Source organism: Oncorhynchus mykiss, chromosome 1 (genome assembly GCF_013265735.2).
Source record: "Oncorhynchus mykiss isolate Arlee chromosome 1, USDA_OmykA_1.1, whole genome shotgun sequence".
Classification (NCBI taxonomy): domain Eukaryota; kingdom Metazoa; phylum Chordata; class Actinopteri; order Salmoniformes; family Salmonidae; genus Oncorhynchus; species Oncorhynchus mykiss.
Genome location: NC_048565.1, coordinates 39,100,497 through 39,120,522, shown reverse-complemented (window position 1 = coordinate 39,120,522; position 20,026 = coordinate 39,100,497). Strand labels below are relative to the sequence as shown.

Below are 20,026 nucleotides of genomic sequence, written 5' to 3'. Positions count from 1 at the left end.
GAGGCAGCCCCCCCCCCCCCCCCCCCAAAAAAAAAAAAAATTGGGTGAGCAAATGTGGAGATTGGCTGAGTCAGGTTGGAGACCTGAGCCAACTCCTCATGCTTACCGTAGGGAGCGTGGTACTGGTCAGGCACCGTGTTATGCGGTGGAGCGCACGGTGTCTCCAGTGCGTATTCACAGCCCGGTGCGCTACATTCCAGCTAGAGTGGGCATCCAGCCAGGACAGATGGTGCTGGCTCAGCGCATCTGGCCGCCAGTGCTTCTCTACGGCCCAGGATGTCCTGCGCCGACTCTGCGCACTGTGTCTCTGGTGCGTCTGTGCAGGCTCTATGCTCGAGACCTCCTGTGAGCCTCCACGGCCCAGTGTATCCTGTGCCTGCTCCAAGAACCAAGCCTCCTGAATGTCTCGCCAGCCTGGTAAGCCCTGTGGCAGCTCCACGCACCAGGCTGCCTATACGTCTCCTCACTCCAGTGAGGATCCATGGCACGAAGCCTCCGGTGATGATCCATGGCACAAAGCCTCCAGGGATGATCCATGGCACGAAGCCTCCAGTGATGATCCATGGCACGAAGCCTCCAGGGATGATCCATGGCACGAAGCCTCCAGTGATGATCCAGGGCACGAAGCCTCCAGTGATGATCATTGGCACAAAGCCTCCAGTGATGATCCATGGCACAAAGCCTCCAGTGATGATCCATGGCACTAAGCCTCCAGTGATGATCCATGGCCCAGAGCCTGCAGTGAGGATTCATGGCACGAAGCCTCCAGCACTGATCCGCGGTCCGGAGCCTCCAGAGGCAGTCCCTCGGTCCGGAGCCTCCAGCGACGATACCCCGGTCCGGAGCCTCCAGCGACAGCCTCCAGTCCGGAGACTCCAGCGAGGGTCCCCAGTCCTGGGCTTGCATCGAGGTTCCCCAGTCCGGGGCCTGCAGCGAGGGTCCCCAGTCCAGAGGCGCCACCTAAGTGGGGGGAGCCAGAGGTGGAGCGGGGTCTGCGTCCCGCACCGGAGTAGATGCCCACCCGGACCCTCCCCTATAGAGTCAGGTTCTGCGGCCGGAGTCCGCACCTTTGGGGGGGGGGGGGGGGGGGGGGGGGCGGTTACTGTCACGCTCTGGCCATCTCTATTTTGGTTAGGCCAGGATGTGACTAGGGTGGGCATTCTAGTTTCTTTATTTTGGCCGGGTATGGTTCTCAATCAGGGACAGCTGTCTATTGTTGTCTCTGATTGGGAATCATACTTAGGTAGCCTGTTTTTCCACCTTAGTGGTGGGTAGTTTACTTTGTTAGTGGCCTGTATAGCCTAAGTAAGCTTCACGTTCGTTTTTTTTTGTTTCTTGTTTTTGTTGGCGACATTCATAATAAAAAGAAATGTAGGCTCACCACGCTGCACCTTGGTCCGGTCATTTCCCTGACGACGTTCGTGGCGGGTTCTTCTTTGGTCTTTTTGGCCATCTGCCCAGGCTGGGGAAGCTGCTGGAGATAAATTGCGAGGATGCAGAGTCTGAGAATTGACTGCTGAACTCTGATGCTGCGCACCCAGAGATGCTGTACCATATCGGGTTTGGAGATGAGCATGACACCAATGGGAAGTCTGCCGGACTGGGTCAAGAGGGCTCAGTTGAGATGGTGTGAGAAGAGCGCGCGATTCTCTACTTCAGGTTGGCTAAAATAGCAGATGAGGTTGATTGGCCTAATCTCCTGTATTATTTTGCATGGATATTCATTCAGAAATGTTATCGGAAGTTAGGGTAGATGCAACTTTTATTTTTAGCCCCAACACTTACATAAGGAGATGGCACATGGGTATATGCTCCTAAAAACCAATGAGGATATGGGAGAGGTGGGACTTGCAACGCATCAAGCGTCACAGATAGAACCAAGTTCTAATTTAGTGCCTGGCTACGCAGTGGGTCGTTGACACACGTGTGCAGTGTGGGTGAAAAGATTGAATAACATGTATGTGTACATTTATTTTGGAACATGCTGACCACACTGCTCATGTTGTGTTACATGTTATTCAATCATTGCTCCCATACTGCTCTCGCGCTTCAACGAGTGTCTGCGTAGCGTGGTTCTATTTGTGACAGTTTGTGACACTTGACATGCTGCAAGTCCTGCCTCTCCCATCTCCTCATTGGTTTATAGGAGCATATATCCATCCACATGTCGGATTGAAAGATGAACTGAGGTCCTCACTCCAATCCAGTTGGGAGTGGTAATGCGCCTTAAAGTTGGTTGCCAACTGCCATATAAATGTCGAAAGAATAAGAAGAAGCCTAAAGGAGGAGAGATTACTAGAAACAAACTCGGTTGACCCTTTTATCTATGGATTAATTGTCGGAGTAGAGGACCTTGTGCATTTCAGGTAAAATAACAACCCAATGTTTATAGCCCAGGACAAATTAGCTAGCAACAGCAAGCCTACCGTAGTAATAGCTGTATTATTGTACAATTCAATGGTGATGTTTCAAGGCTGTACGAACTGGACTTTGTTATTGTATAAACACACCACATAATTAACCTTTTTTATTTTCTTTCTTAGGGGGTAGATCAGCCTTAATATTGCAGATAGATTGTAGCTTCAATACTCGTAATTGTCTGCATCATTTCCAATCCCCCGTATATTTTTGGGTAAATATCTACAGTGCATTCGGAAAATATTCAGACCCCTTCACTTTTTCAACATTTTGATACATTACAGCCTTATTCTAAAATTCATTAAATTGCTTTTTTCCCTCATTAATCTACACAGATACCTAATAATGACAAAGAACAAACTGTTTTTAGAAATGTTTGTGTCACGCCCTGGCCATAGAGAGGCTTTTATTCTCTATTTTGGTTAGGCCAGGGTGTGACTAGGGTGGGCATTCTATGTTCATTTTCTATGTTTTGTATTTCTTTGTTGTTTGGCCGGGTGTGGTTCTCAATCAGAGGCAGCTGTCTATCGTTGTCTCTGATTGAGAACCATACTTAGGTAGCTTTTTCCCACATCGGTTTTGTGGGTAGTTATTTTTTGTTTAGTGTTTTTCACCTGTCAGGACTGTTTCGGTTATTCCCCTTGTTACTTTTGTATTTAGTGTTCAGAGTCAATAAACAAACATGAACACGTACCACGCTGCACCTTGGTCCTCACCTTCTTCCACCAACAGCCGTTACAGTTTGCTAATGTATTAAAATAAAAAACTGAAATATAACAATTACGTAAGTATTCAGACCCTTTACTCAATACATTTTTTCACTTTTCCTTTCTATTCTCTCCATTCCTTCCCCCTGTCTCAGGTACAGTGCCTTGCGAAAGTATTCGGCCCCCTTGAACTTTGTGACATTTTGCCACATTTCAGGCTTCAAACATAAAGATATAAAACTGTATTTTTTTTGTGAAGAATCAACAACAAGTGGGACACAATCATGAAGTGGAACAACATTTATTGGATATTTCAAACTTTTTTAACAAATCAAAAACTGAAAAATTGGGCGTGCAAAATTATTCAGCCCCTTTACTTTCAGTGCAGCAAACTCTCTCCAGAAGTTCAGTGAGGATCTCTGAATGATCCAATGTTGACCTAAATGACTAATGATGATAAATACAATCCACCTGTGTGTAATCAAGTCTCCGTATAAATGCACCTGCACTGTGATAGTCTCAGAGGTCCGTTAAAAGCGCAGAGAGCATCATGAAGAACAAGGAACACACCAGGCAGGTCCGAGATACTGTTGTGAAGAAGTTTAAAGCCGGATTTGGATACAAAAAGATTTCCCAAGCTTTAAACATCCCAAGGAGCACTGTGCAAGCGATAATATTGAAATGGAAGGAGTATCAGACCACTGCAAATCTACCAAGACCTGGCCGTCCCTCTAAACTTTCAGCTCATACAAGGAGAAGACTGATCAGAGATGCAGCCAAGAGGCCCATGATCACTCTGGATGAACTGCAGAGATCTACAGCTGAGGTGGGAGACTCTGTCCATAGGACAACAATCAGTTGTATATTGCACAAATCTGGCCTTTATGGAAGAGTGGCAAGAAGAAAGCCATTTCTTAAAGATATCCATAAAAAGTGTATTTTAAGGTTTGCCACAAGCCACCTGGGAGACACACCAAACATGTGGAAGAAGGTGCTCTGGTCAGATGAAACCAAAATTGAACTTTTTGGCAACAATGCAAAACGTTATGTTTGGCGTAAAAGCAACACAGCCCATCACCCTGAACACACCATCCCCACTGTCAAACATGGTGGTGGCAGCATCATGGTTTGGGCCTGCTTTTCTTCAGCAGGGACAGGGAAGATGGTTAAAATTGATGGGAAGATGGATGGAGCCAAATACAGGACCATTCTGGAAGAAAACCTGATGGAGTCTGCAAAAGACCTGAGACTGGGACGGAGATTTGTCTTCCAACAAGACAATGATCCAAAACATAAAGCAAAATCTACAATGGAATGGTTCAAATATCAACATATCCAGGTGTTAGAATGGCCAAGTCAAAGTCCAGACCTGAATCCAATCGAGAATCTGTGGAAAGAACTGAAAACTGCTGTTCACAAATGCTCTCCATCCAACCTCACTGAGCTCGAGCTGTTTTGCAAGGAGGAATGGGAAAACATTTCAGTCTCTCGATGTGCAAAACTGATAGAGACATACCCCAAGCGACTTACAGCTGTAATCGCAGCAAAAGGTGGCGCTACAAAGTATTAACTTAAGGGGGCTGAATAATTTTGCACGCCAATATTTTCCGTTTTTGATTTGTTAAAAAAGTTTGAAATATCCAATAAATGTCGTTCCAGTTCATGATTGTGTCCCACTTGTTGTTGATTCTTCACAAAAAAATACAGTTTTATATCTTTATGTTTGAAGCCTGAAATGTGGCAAAAGGTTGCAAAGTTCAAAGGGGCAAGGCACTGTACTTCAACCTTGTCAAATATAAAACAGGAAAGGTTATTTAATGGAAAATAAGAATGTTCCCTGAGTTTTGTCAGAGTTTAGAGTGACAAAGTATTTCACAGCAAACTGTCTCATCATTGAGCAGAGCAACCCAAGCTGAGTCGTTGCTATGGATTCTCAGAGCCGCCATAAGCAGAATACATGCAGATTACGCTGCTTGCAGGGAGCGAGTGACAGACGGAGAGGAGAAGTTAATGGAGGAAGTTAATACTGGTTTCAGGCAGGGCCTTAAATTTTGCAGAAGCAATTGTGCCAGGGTAGGGTAGGGGCTGAAAGTCGTGGACATGGGTAGGTCTCGGGCTTAAAAGTCCTGGTGGCTGGGACACAGGGAACCAGCGTGAACCAGAGTGCTTCCGACCTGCAGCCCTTGTGAGGCAGAGGAAGCGTCTGACGTGCAGGGAGAGGGGCTGGTGGGAGAGGTGGCATCTGGGGACCCCTGGAGGAAGCTGTAGACCGGTTCCTGAGCTGGCAGAGGCTCCTCACCATGGAGGAGGCACGGCTGGAGAGGGAGGCGCAGGCCAAGGATAGGCGGGAGCAGCAGGAGGAAAGAAGGGCAGAGAAAGAGAGACAGCAGGAGCTCCTTAGCAAGTTAAATGGGGCCCTGGTCACTGTCACACAGACTGCCCCCTACTGGCCCACTGTTTGCTCTTCCTGTCACTACTGACTCAACTGTATCCTCTGCCACTTCTGGACACAGTGCTCTACTTAATGCCCCTGCTACTTCATCAATCCCATTCGGTACTCCTGCGTCAACTGCAGCACAACCACATTTATTTTTCACCTTTATTTAACCAGGTAGGCCAGTTGAGAACAAGTTCTCATTTACAACTGCAACCTGGCCAAGATAAAGCAAAGCAGTGCGACACAAACAACACAGAGTTACGCATGGGATAAACAAACAGTCAATAACACAATAGAAAAGTCTATTTACATTGTGTACAAATGTAGTAAGATTAGGGCGGTAAAGGCAATAAATACGCCATAGTGGCGAAGTATTGACAATTTAGTAAATAAACACTGAAGTGATAGATGTGCAGAAGATGAATGTGCAAGTAAAGATACTGGGGTGCAAAGGGGCAAAAAATAAACAATATGGGGATGATGTAGTTGGGTGGGCTATTTACAGATGGGCTGTGTATAGATGCAATGATCGGTAAGCTGCTCTTGACAGCTGAGTCTTAAAGTTAGTGAGGGATGTATAAGACTCCAGCTTCAGTGATTTATGCAATTCGTTCCAGTCACTGGTAGCAGAGAACTGGAAGGAAAGGCGGCCAAAGGAGGAGTTGGGTTTGGGGATGACCTGTGAAATATACCTGCTGGAGCGCATTCTATGGGTGGGTGCTGCTATGGTGACCAGTGAGCTGAGATAAGGCAGGGCGTTACCATGGAAAGACTTATAGATGACGTGGAGCCAGTGGGTTTGGCGACAAGTATGAAGCGAGGGCCAGCCAACGAGAGCATACAGGTTGCAGTGGTGGGTAGTATATGGGGCTTTGGTGACAAAACGGATGGCACTGTGATAAACTGCATCCAATTTGCTGAGTAGAGTGTCGGAGGCTATTTTGTAAATGACATCGCCGAAGTCAAGGATCGGTAGGATGGTCAGTTTTAAGAGGGTATGTTTGGTAGCATGAGTGAACGATGCTTTGTTGCGAAATAGGAAGCAGATTCTAGATTTAACTTTGGATTGGAGATGCTTAATGTGAGTATGGAAGGAGAGTTTACAGTCTAACCAGACACCTAGGTATTTTTAGTTGTCCACATATTCTAATTCAGAACCGTCCAGAGTAGTGATGCTGGACGGGCGGGCTGTGATCGGTTGAAGAGCATGCATTTAGTTTTACTTGCATTTAAGAGCAGTTGGAGTCCACGGAAGGAGTGTTGTATGACATTGAAACTCGTCTGGAGGTTAGTTAACACAGTGTCCAAATAAGGGCCAGAAGTATACAGAATGGTGTTGTCTGCGTAGAAGTGGATCAGAGAATCACCAGCAGCAAGAGCGACATCATTGATGTATACAGAGAAAAGAGATGGCCCGAGAATTGAACCCTGTGGCACCCCCATAGAGACTGCCAGAGGTCTGGACAACAGGCCCTCCGATTTGACACACTGAACTCTATCTGAGAAGTAGTTGGTGAACCAGGCAAGGCAGTCATTTGAGAAACCAAGGCTGTTGAGTCTGCCGATAAGAATGCGATGATTGACAGAGTCGAAAGCCTTGGCCAGGTCGATGAAGACGGCTGCACAGTATTGTCTTTTATCAACGGCGGTTATGATATCGTTTAGGGAGAGGACCTCGAGTCCCTGATAACATTGGCAATCAGGATCGACAACCGCCTCAGAGAACGTGTGAGACAGCACCTTTTTGACACCACGCTAGTATCCTGGTTTCCTGAGCACCCCAAGCCCCCCGAACCCAGCATTGAGGAGCCTATGCAGCTGGGAAGCACACGTCAGCCCACAGGTGCGTGACAGGCGCATGCGTGAAGGCTGCTGCCTCTACTGCAGAGGTCTCGGCCATCTCCGTGCTACATGCCCAGAGCTGACGCGAGGGCTCGCCAGGACTAGGGGAGACCCTGAAGAGCTGCGCAGTTACCTTCCGGCTACCCAGTCACCGTCTGTCACTACCCACAACCCTCCACTGGGACAACCATCATCACCAGATTCAAGCATTTGTAGACTCCTGGGCCGCATATAATTTCATTGATCACGACTTCGCCAGAGAATGACAAATCCCCTGCGTGAAGTGTCCCATTCCTCTGCCAATTCAAGCCCTTGATGGACTGCTCCGGTCAGGTGGAATATCAGACCAAGTCCATTCTACTTCACGTTGGGGTGAACCACTCAGAGACTCTTGGTTTTCTTTTGATCATTGCTCCCGAGAACCCCCTTATCCTAGGGTACACTTGGCTAGCGCTACATAACACACTGTTCTCCTGGTCCACGGGACACCTACTAGACTGGGGTAAGGACTGCCAGACTAAATGTCTTAAGACCCCCACCAAGAGCCTTGCCGTGTCCTCCTGCCCTCCATTGAAGACCAAGACTTCTCCGCTCTCCCTCCCGAATACTTCAACCTCCGGGAGGCCTTTAGTAAGAGGCAAGCCCCCACCCTTCCCTCCAATTGTCCACAACTCCTACCCGGCTCCACACCTCCCGGGGCTGTCTGTACTCCCTCTCGACCCCTGAAGTAGCATGAACAATTACATCCCGGAGTCGTTGGAGGCAGGTTTCATTTGCCCCTCTACATCCCCAGCTGGTGCAGGTTTCTTCTTTTTGGGTAAGAAGGATGGAGGCCTATGTTCTTGCATCGATTACAGACGGCTGAACCGGATTATGATCAATAATCGTTAACCCTACCCCTGATGTCCGCCGCCTTGGAGTTGGCCCAAGGGACCAAATTCTTCACCAAACGGGACCTCCGCAACGCTGAATGAGAGTCAGGGAGGGAGATGAGTGGAAAAATGCCTTTAACTTCACTAGGGTTGGGGGCAGCATTCAGAATATTGGATGAAAAGCGTGCCCAAATTAAACTGCCTGCTACTTAGGCCCAGAAGCTAGGATATGAATATAATTGGTAGATTTGGATAGAAAACACTCTAGTTTCCAAAACTGTTAAAACAATGTCTGTGAGTATAACAGAACTGATATGGCACGCGAAAACCTGAGGGAAATCCAAGCAGGAAGTACTATAATTTTGAAAGGCTGTTTTTCCATTGAAAGCCTATCCACCATACAAAGACTTAGGACCCAGTTCACAATATCTATGGCTTCCTCTACATGTGGCCAGTCATTAGGCATTGTTTCAGGCTTTTACTCTGAAAAATGAGGGAGATACAACACTTTCAATGAGAGGCCAATGGAAATTTCCAGCCATGAGTCCTGCGCAGGATCGGGAGCACGCATTTATTGTTTCTCCTTTTCTATTGAAGAAGCTTGTGTCCGGTTGAAATATTATTTATTATTTATGACAAAAACAACCTGAAGATTGATTTTAAACATCGTTTGACATGTTTCTACTAACTTTTCTTGAACTTTTTTGACTTTTCGTCTTGATGTTGAGAGCGCGCATTGTGCCTTTTGGATATCTGAACTAAACGCACCAACAAACTGAGGTTTTTGGACATAAAGAGGGACATTATCGAACAAAACAAACATTTATTGTCTGGAGACCTGGGAGGGCAACCAGATGAAGATCATCAAAGGTAAGTGATGAATTTTAATGCTATTTCTGATTTTGTGAGCCCTCTCCTTGGCTGAAAAATGGCTGTATGGTTTTTGTGGCTAGGCGCAGACCTAACATAATCGTGTGCTTTCGCCGTAAAGCCTTTTTGAAATCTGACACAGCAGTTGCATTAAGTAGAAGTTTATCTTTAAATGTATGTTAAACACTTGTATTTTAGATTAATGTTTATGATGAGTATTTCTGTAATTTGATGTGGCTCTCTGCACTTTCACCGGATGTTTGTTTGAGACAATGCCTTTCTGAAACATAACGCGCCAATGTAAACTGACATTTTTAGATATAAATATGAACTTTATCGAACAAAACAGATATGTATTGTGTAACATGAAGTCCTATGAGTGCCATCTGATGAAGATCATCAAAGGTTAGTGATTAATTTAATGGTTTTCTGTGACTAGGTGCTGACCTCACATAATCACATGGTGTGCTTTCTCCGTAAAGCCTTTTTGAAATCAGACACTGTGGTTGGATTTACAAGAAGTTTATCTTTAAAATGGTGTATAATACTTGTATGTTTGAGGAATTTTAATTCTGGGATTTTGCGCCCTGCAATTTCACTGGCTATTGTCGAGGTGGGACGCACTTGTACCAGAGAGGTAAACACCCCTAGGGGTCACTATGAGTATTTAGTTATGCTCTACGGATTATCGAACTCACTGTCAGTCTTTCAAGCATTGACCAATGACACTCTTAGGGACATGTTGAATCGGTTTGTTTTTGTTTACCTCGACGACATCCTGACCTTCTCCAAAACCCTTCCAGAACACATGCTGCATGTCCGCCAAGTCCTGAGACGCCTGCTGCAGAGCCAACTATATATCAAGATAGAGATGTTTGAGTTCCACGTATCCCAAGTTTCCTTCCAGGGTCACATTATCTCTACCGCAGACATCCAAATGGACCCCGTAAAGATTGAGGTGGTCGCCGACTGGCCCCGTCTCACCTCACTCAAACAGGTCCAGTGGTTCCTCGGGTTTGCCAATTTTTACAGGCGTTTTCATACGCAACTTTGGTGCTGTGGCAGCACCTCTCATGGTCCTAACCCGCAAGTCTCAGACCCGTTTTTGCTGGACCCCCGAGGCTAACAGGGCATTCATGGAGCTCAAGGGACGTTTCACCTCTGGACCCATCTTTGTTCATGCTGATCTTACCATTTTCTTGTTTATTGTATTTACTTACGGATACCTAGGGGCATACTCCAACACTCAGACATCATTTACAAATAAAGCATTTGTGTTTAGTGAGTCTGTCAGATCAGAGGCAGTAGAGATGCCAGGGGGGTTCTCTTGAGAAGTGCGTGAATTGGACCATCTTCCTGTACTGCTAAGCATTCAAAATGGAACTAGTACTTTTGTGTGTCAGGGAAAATGTATGGAGTAAAAAGTACATTATGTTCTTTTTAGTAATGTAGTAAAGTAAAAGTTATCCAAAATATGAACATTAAAGTACAGATACCCGAAAAAAATACTGAAGTAGTACTTAGGTATTTTTACTTAAGTACTTTCCACCACTGCTTATCACTGACTTTGTCAATCAGAATTAACCATTTATTCTATGGTGTTGACCAGCAAGTGGGATGTCCATTAGAGAGGTGGTTCTGTACTTACCATAGCTATATTTAATCTGTGGCCCTGTGCATGACACTCCTATTGAATGTAACCGTTCTCTCTCTGTCCAGAAAATGAATCCTTTTTGTGTCCCTCACTGCCACAGATGACCCAGCCTGACATGCAACATATTGACCCAGCCTTGCTGTAGTATCATGACTGGAAAGGCCACCACTTGTAAGACATCTCCTTGTATATGACTCCATATGTCATGTGTTATTTGAAAAGCATGGTTATGGTACATGTATTCATTAGAGACATTTAAACTACAATTCGATAACCAGTTTATTACACAGAAGGAATATGTTTATTAGAGCAGCGATTAGGATGATGGTGATGGTAATAGTGGTGGGGGAGATGATGACGACGACGATATCCGATCTGTAGTCTGAGAGAAGAGGTGTCCAGGTTCTTGTCTCACTACTGTAGTTTCCCTGACCCAGGTGAGTAAACTGCCTCTCCTTAGCCCTTGTACTGTTTAATGGCCCTAGTCTAGTGTATAATCCTGGCCTTTAAGGAGTGCTGTGATTTCTAGACTACTTCATTATATTATTACTGTATTATAAGTATAGTGACTCATTTAGGCTTGTGATACCAGTGGACTCGACTCAATTAATGACTTTCATTTACCACATTAATGACAGTAAAAGTGCTTAGGCCCACAGAAAATGGAATGTATTCATCAAGGATTGTAGGCTATTAATCTATGGGTATGAATAGTTAAAGACAGTGGTGGCTGCTGATTGGCAGAATACCCGGGTGCAAGGTGGTTGGGAGTTGTCAACAAAGCAGCATGAAAGAAATATGATGCCGAGTTTTTGAACTACCAGTAGTTTCTTTGAGACGATATATAAAGTGATCTGTGCATTTGAACAACAGCATAAATACACCTATTTCGCTTTTGCATGTCAAAAACCGAATGACAACTGCTGCACGTTGCCACTGATTTGAACAGATTAGCTGATACTATTTAGAACGAGCAGCCAGCTCACGAACGAACGAGTGCACCAGGGAGAAAGGTCATCACTAGTTACCACAGCTACAAAGTCGTATAGCCTGCCTATTTCTAAAATGTCTCTTATGTCATTTTAAACCTAACCCTAACATTAAGCACACTGCTAACCTTATGCCTAACCCTAACCTTAAATTAAGACCAAAAAGTCAATTTTGACAGCCTAGGAACAGTGGGTTAACTGCCTTGTTCAGGGGCAGAATGACAGATGTTAGCTCAGGGATTCAATCTTGCAACCTTTCGGTTACTAGTTCAACGCTCTAACCACTAGGCTAGAGGTAGCCCAGTACCAGTTTAAAAAATGATCTTTCTTATATCTCACTTCAAAACATGATTTGTGCATCTGTTGAGACCGAACTGCTAGAGCGACAGCTAAAATGGCTTTGAAAAAAATATGATTTCAGCTAATAGGGGGAAGTATCTAACAAAATAACTACATTATGGCATTTGCTGATCGTCAACTATTTACATATAGTAGATGTTTCGGTACATTTGTGGAGAACATTTGTACTTACTCAACCTTTTAAATTATGAAGAATGTTTTTACTCATAAAGCTAGTGTCTTATTTGTGGGTGTGTGTGTGTGTGTGTGTAGGTTCAGGTTGTGGTGATGAATGGCTGTGGCTCCCTCTTCTCATCCATAGCCGCAGTGCTTTGTGACCTGCAAGGTTAGTTCAACTCACTTAAAGTACACTCAAATAGTATGTCCAGTTGTTTCACCTATGGATTGCATAATATACTGTAACTGAACCTTTAAATGTCACCCATGCCTTATCATACTGTGAAATACATGGTACTGTATTTAATTAATGGATTTTGAGTTTGTTAGAGAGGTGTACTCAGACTCAGTGTGTGTGTTTTAGATGCAATCCTTATTTCAACGCCATTCTATAGTGGTCACTGAGGATGTGCATCCCTACAGTGGTGTTCGGCTCTTCTATGTTCACCTCGACTGTGAGGTAGGCCTTAATTCTTATCAATATATGGTATACCATATACAGTGCATTCGGGAAGGCTTTCTCCACATTTTGTTACGTTACAGCCTTATTCTAAAATGTATTAAATAAATGTGTTTCCTCATCAATCTACACACAATGCCCTGTAATGACAAAGCAAAAACAGATTTTTAGACATTTTTGCAAATGTATAAAAAAATAAAATAGAAATTCCAGATTTACAAAAGTATTCGGACCCTCTGCTATGAGACTCGAAATTGAGCTCACGTGCATCTTGTTTCCATTGATCATCCTTGAGATATTTCTACAACTTGATTTGAGTCCACCTGTGGTAAATTCAATTGATTGGACATGATTTTGAAAGGCACACCTGTCAATATAAGGTCCCACAGTTGACAGTGCATGTCAGAGCAAAAACCGATCCATGAGTTTGAAAGAATTGTCCGTAGAGCTCCAAGACAGGATTATGTTGAGGCACAGATCTGGGGAAGGGCACCAAAACAGTTCTGCAGCATTGAAGGTCCCCAAGAACACAGTGGCCTCCATCGTTCTTAAATGCAAGAAGTTTGGAACCACCAAGACTTTTCCTAGAGCTGGCCGCCCGGCCAAACTGAGAAATCGGGGGAGAAGGGCCTTGGTCAGGGAGGTGGTCACTCTGACAGAGCTCCAGAGTTCCTCTGTGGAGATGGGAGACCCATCCAGAAGGACAACCATCTCTGCAGCACTCCACCAATCAGGCCTTTATTTTAGAGTGGCCAGATGAAAGCCATTCCCCAGTAAAAGGCACATGACAGCCTGCTTGGAGTTTGCCAAAAGGCACCTAAAGACTCTCAGACCATGAGAAACAAGATTCTCTGGTCTGATTAAACCAAGATGGAACTCTTTGGCCTAAATGTCAAGTGTCACAACTGGAGGAAACCTGGTACCATCCCTACGGTGAAGCATGGTGGTGGCAGTAGATGTTTTTCAGAGGCAGGGACTAGGAGATTTGTCAGAATCGAGGTGAAGATGAGAGGAGCAAAGTACAGAGAGATCCTTGATGAAAAAAATCTGCTCCAGACCGCTCAGGACCTCAGACATCGGGGAAAGGGTCACCTTCCAATAGGGGAACAACCTTAAGCACACAGCCAAGACAATGCAGGAGTGGCTTTGGGACAAGTCTCTGAATGTCCTTGAGTTCCCCAGCCAGATCCTGGACTAAGACACGATTTGAACATCTCTGGAGAGACCTGAAAATAGCTGTGCAGCGACGCTCCCCATCCAACCTGACAGAGCTAGAGAGGATCTGCAGAGAAGAATGGGGAAAAACTCCACAAATACAGGCCTGCCAAGCTTGTAGCCTCATACCTAAGATGACTCGAGACTGTAATAACTGCCAAAGGTGCTTAAGCAAAGTACTGAGTAAAGGGCATGAATACTTATGTAAATGTGATATTTCAGTTTAATTTGTATACATTTTCAAAAATATCTAAAAACCTGTTTTTGCTTTTTCATTGTGGGGTACTGTTCATGGATTGATCGGGGAGGGCGACAATTTAATCAATTTTAGAATAAGGTAACAAAATGTGGAAAAAGTCAAGGGGCCTGAATGCACTGTACCACCCTCGGTTGTATTTGTTGTGTGCTTATTGTGTGTGTTTTTAACCTTTGGGCAGTCGGCCTTTCCACCTCGCTGTGGAAAGACTGGAGAAAGCTATGGGGAAGGCCACTAGTGAGGTAACCCCCCTACTCCCCAACCCAACCGAAATAGTTATCAATTCATAAATTAAGATAGAGGCACTAGAATCATCATCGGTATAACTGTCCCTTGTTGTGTTCCTGCCAGGGAGTGAATGTCAGAGTCATGATCCTGGTGAACTCCCATAACCCCCTGGCTGAGGTCCACTCCCCTCATGACTGGCTTCCTGGAGTTTGTCAAGAGATAATTTTTTTTCCTCACACCACATTTCCATATTGTACAATATGTTTTCCCTCAGCGCATAAAACGCCAAGTATCATGACTGTAGTTTTACTGTAAAGTACAACTAAGGGCTGAGGACTCTCCCAAAACCATCTGTTCTAGTTTTAGTGGCGCTCTCAGCATTAACACCCTCTACAGACCTACTACCCATGCACTGAGTTGCAGTAGCCATAAACCAGCCCTGTTCTGTTACACACTGCTCCCTCAGGCTGTCTACCGATAGTGTTTAAAATGCCTGCTTGCATTGCCTTTGTAATAAAGAACAATAAACATCGTAAAACAGTGCAATACAAATTAATAATACATTATTTCGCTTTTCCTCCCTGTTCTCTCCTTTCCTTCCCCCTGTCTCAGGCATGAGTTGCACACCATTGTAGATGAGGTGTACATGCTGACGGTGTATGAAGAGACAGCCACCTTCCACAGTGTCCTTAGCATGGAGAGGTATGACACACACACACGCAAACACTTCTTATTGAATGTACATTAACAATGTTGTGCTTGCAGCTTGCTGGACTGACAGAGAACACATGTGATGTGGGGGATCAGCAAGGTTTGAGTCTAAAGTGAGTGTGTGTGCGTTTGCCTGTACATGCATACAGTGCATTCGGAAAGTATTCAGAACCCTTGACTTTTTCCACATTCTATTACATTACAGCCTTATTCTAAAATGTATTAAATTGTTTTTTTCTCCCCCTCATCAATCTACACACAATACCCCATAATGAAAAAGCAAAAACTGTTGTTTTTTTTAAATGAAAAATGAATAAAAAATGGAAATATGACGTTTACATAAGTATTCAGACCCTTTACACAGTACCTTGTTGAAGCACCTTTGGTAGCGATTACAGCCTCAATTCTTCTTGGGTATGATGCTACAAGTTTGGCACAGCTGTATTTGGGGAGCAGGCTGTCATGTGACTTTTACTAAGGAGTGGCTTCTGTCTGGCCACTCTACCATAAAGGCCTAGTTGGTGGAGTGCTGCAGAGATGGTTGGTTCTCCCATCTCCACAGAGGAACTCAGGAGCTCTGTCAGAGTAACCATCGGGTTCTTGGTCGCCTCCCTGACCAAGGCCCTACTCCCCTGATTGCTCAGTTTATTTTTGGTGGTGCCAAACTTCTTCAATTTAAGAATGATGGAGGCCACTGTGTTCTTAGGGAACTTCAATGCTGCAGAAGTTTTTTGGTACCCTTCCCTAGATCTGTGCCACGACATAATTCTGTCTCTGAGCTCTACGGACAATTCCTTCGACCTCATGGCTTGGACTCTGTACTTTCAACTGTGGGACCTTAGACAGGTGTGTACCTTTCCAAATCATGTTCAATCAATTGAATTTACTACAGGTAGAGACAAAGCAAGTTGTAGAAACATCTCATGGATGATCAATGGAAACAGGATGCACCTGAGCTTAATTTCGAGTCTCATAGCAAAGTGTCTGAATATTTACAGTGAGACAAAAAAGTATTTAGTCAACCACCAATTTGTGCAAGTTCTCCCACTTAAAAATATGAGAGAGGCCACTTCAACTATGACAGACAAAATGAGAAAAAAAATCCAGAAAATCACATTGTAGGATTTTTAATGAATTTATTTGCAAATTATGGTGGAAAATAAGTATTTGGTCAATAACAAAAGTTTTTTTTTTTTCTCCCCAATTTCGTGGTATCCAATTGTTGTAGTAGCTACTATCTTGTCTCATCGCTACAACTCCTGTACGGGCTTGGGAGAGACGAAGGTTGAAAGTCGTGCGTCCTCCGATACACAACCCAACCAAGCCGCACTGCTTCTTAACACAGCGCACATCCAACCCGGAAGCCAGCCACACCAATGCGCCGGAGGAAACACTGTGCACCTGGCCACCTTAGTTAGCGCACACTGCGCCCAGACCGCCACAGGAGTCGCTGGTGCACGATGAGACAAGGACACCCCTACCGACCAAGCCCTCCCTAAACCGGGCGTCGCCCCACGGACCTCGCGGTCGCGGCCGATTACGACAGATCCTGGGTGCGAACCCAGGGACTCTGATGGCACAGCTGGCGCTGCAGTACAGCGCCCTTAACCACTGCGCCACCCGGGAGGCCCAATAACAAAAGTTTATCTCAATACTTTGTTATATACCCTTTGTTGGCAATGACAGAGGTCAAACGTTTTCTGTAAGTCTTCACAAGGTTTTCACATTCCTCCATAATATCCTCTAGAGCAGTGATGTTTTGGGGCTGTTGCTGGGCAACACAGACTTTCAAATCCTTCCAAAGATTTTCTATGGGGTTGAGATCTGGAGACTGGCTAGGCCACTCCAGGACAATGAAATGCTTATTACGAAGCCACTCCTTTGTTGCCCGGGCAGTGTGTTTGGGATCATTGTTAGGCTGAAAGACCCAGCCACGTTTCATCTTCAATGCCCTTGCTGATGGAAGGAGGTTTTCACTCAACATCTCACGATACATGGCCCCATTCATTCTTTCCTTTACACGGATCAGTCGTCCTGGTCTCTTTGCAGAAAAACAGCCCCAAAGCATGATGTTTCCACCCCCATGCTTCACAGTAGGTATGGTGTTCTTTGGATGCAACTCAGCATTCTTTATCCTCCAAACACGACGAGTTGAGTTTTTACCAAAAAGTTATATTTTGAGTTCATCATATGACATTCTCCCAATCTTCTTCTGGATCATCCGAATGCTCTCTAGCAAACTTCAGACGGGCCTGGACATGTACTGGCTTAAGCAGGGGGACACTGGCACTGCAGGATTTGAGTCCCTGGCGGCGTAGTGTGTTACTGATGGTATGCTTTGTTACTTTGGTCCCTGTTCTCTGCAGGTCATTCACTTGGTCCCCCCGTGTGGTTCTGGGATTTTTGCTCACCGTTCTTGTGATCATTTTGACCCCACGGGGTGAGATCTTACGTGGAGCCCCAGATCGAGGGAGATTATCAGTGGTCTTGTATGTCTTCCATTTCCTAATAATTGCTCCCACAGTTGATTTCTTCAAACCAAGCTGCTTACCTATTGCAGATTCAGTCTTCACAGCCTGGTGCAGGTCTACAATGTTGTTTCTGGTGTCCTTTGACAGCTCTTTGGTCTTGGCCATAGTGGAGTTTGGAGTGTGACTGTTTGAGGTTGTGGACAGATGTCTTTTATACTGATAACAAGTTCAAACAGGTACCATTAATACAGGTAACGAGTGGAGGACAGAGGAGCCTCTTAAAGAAGAAGTTACAGATCTGTGAGAGCCAGAAATCTTGCTTGTTTGTAGGTGACCAAATACTTATTTTCCACCGTAATTTGCAAATAAATTCATAACAAATCCTACAATGTGATTTTCTGGATTTTTTCTCTCATTTTGTCTGTTATAGTTGAAGTGTACCTATGATGAAAATTACAGGCCTCTCTCATCTTTTTAAGTGGAAGAACTTGCACTATTGGTGGCTGACTAAATACTTTTTTCCCCCATTGTATGTAAATAAGGTATTTATGTTTTTATGTTTTAATACATATGCAAAAAATTAGGTATTGTGTGTAGATTAATGAGAAACATAATTACTTTTATGTATTTTAGAATGAGACTATAACTTAATAAAATGTGGAAAAAGTCAAGGGGTCTGAATACTTTCCAAATGCACTGTGTGTGAGTGCATGAGTATACGTGTCTGAATGTGTTTGTACATACATGTTGTTATGGGGACTATCTGGCCCCCCGCTTAGATTCATGCCTGTCTCATTTGTTTTGTCCTTGTGCAGGACTTTGCGATGGCTGGGTGTGTGTGGGAACTGTGTACTCTGACAACAGGGACTTGGTCGAAGCTCTGGATAAGCTGTGGATGTTCCACGGTGTCCCTGATCCAATACAGCATCAGATGGCAAGGCTGCTCCAGGACAGGTGAACGGACACACACACACACTCACACTAGATGAGAGGACATACTATATCACCCTGATTAGGGAGTTTAACATACCTGTTTTCTATTGTAGATTGGATCGATGGGATATTTCTTCCATTTAACAAGCTGAGAATGCAGGCCGCTCACAGATACATGACTGAGGAGCTACAGAGCCTGGGAGTCCACTACCTCCACCAGCCTGCTGGCTTCTACATCTGGGCTGACCTCAGGAAGGTAAGGACACTGACACAGGGTTGGGGTTAGAAGACTGGATAGTGAGGAGACGCTGTCTTGGTTCTTCCTGGCATGGTTGCTCCTCTCTCTCTTTCTTTCTCGCTCTCTCTTAATTTAATAGACTTTATTGACATGGCAAGTTAAATTTACTTACATTGTCAAAATACACATGTAACAACAATGGTCGGACTAACAGTAATAAAGCAATAATAATAGTAGGCCTAGTAGTAGTGGTAATGATAATAACATTAACAGCAACTACAACAACAACATCTCTCTCTCCTTCCTCCCCCTGTCTGTCAGTACCTGCGTGAACCATCGTTTGTGGAGGAGCTGTCTCTGTGGAGGTGTTTACTGAAATCCAAGGTGGTGCTGAGCTGTGGCCAAGCCTTCCACTGCTACACTCCTGGCTGGTTCCGACATCAATACCTGATGCTCGGTACCTTCATCAATCACTTCATCTGTTTTTCTCCTCTCATGACGATAGAAACAGGAAACAGATTTAGCCTTTTTTTCCTCCTCTCTTTCTACTCCCTTTCTCTGTCCTGTTTTCCTTTACTTGCCATATCTTCATTGTGTTATGTGTGGTTGTTGTAGGCATGCAGAGGATCAGGAAGGCCCTGGAGGAGACAGATAAGGCCACATCCACCCCTGACATAGGCACAACCAACGAGGCCACCGAGAAGGAAGGGACAAAGATGACATCAAAGAGGGACACAACAGGCTCACACAAAGCTGTGGCTGTCAAGTCAACACCCTTGCCCAAGAACAACTCATCATCAGAAGAGCCAGGGGAGAAGGATAACCCTGACCCTGATGCCATCCCATTAGCCATTGAAGACTTTGTCTTGCTGGACTGCTAGACGTCCCATCCCACAGGCAGTCTGGACTCCCTGATTGATGCCCTGAGGCAACAGATCCGCTCCTCTGATTGGCTGGAGAAGAACACTCCTGAACTCTCAGCCGGGCAGGAACCAGAGCTGCTAGATGTGTTCAAAGGGTTCTTCATTTATTTTGACTATTTCCTACATTGTAGAATAATAGTGAAGACATCAAAACTATGAAATAACAGATATGGAATCATGTAGTAACGCAAAGTTTTAAACAAAATATTTTATATTTGAGATTCTTCAAAGTAGCCACCCTTTGCCTTGATGACAGCTTTGCACACTCTTGACATTCTCTCAACCA

General features: G+C 44.7%; 1 pseudogene; it reads left to right on the top strand.

Annotated features, from left to right (window-relative positions):
- Positions 1 to 5,425: 5,425 nt before the first annotated feature.
- LOC118966691 lies at positions 5,426 to 19,698 on the top strand (annotated as a pseudogene).
- Positions 19,699 to 20,026: the final 328 nt, after the last annotated feature.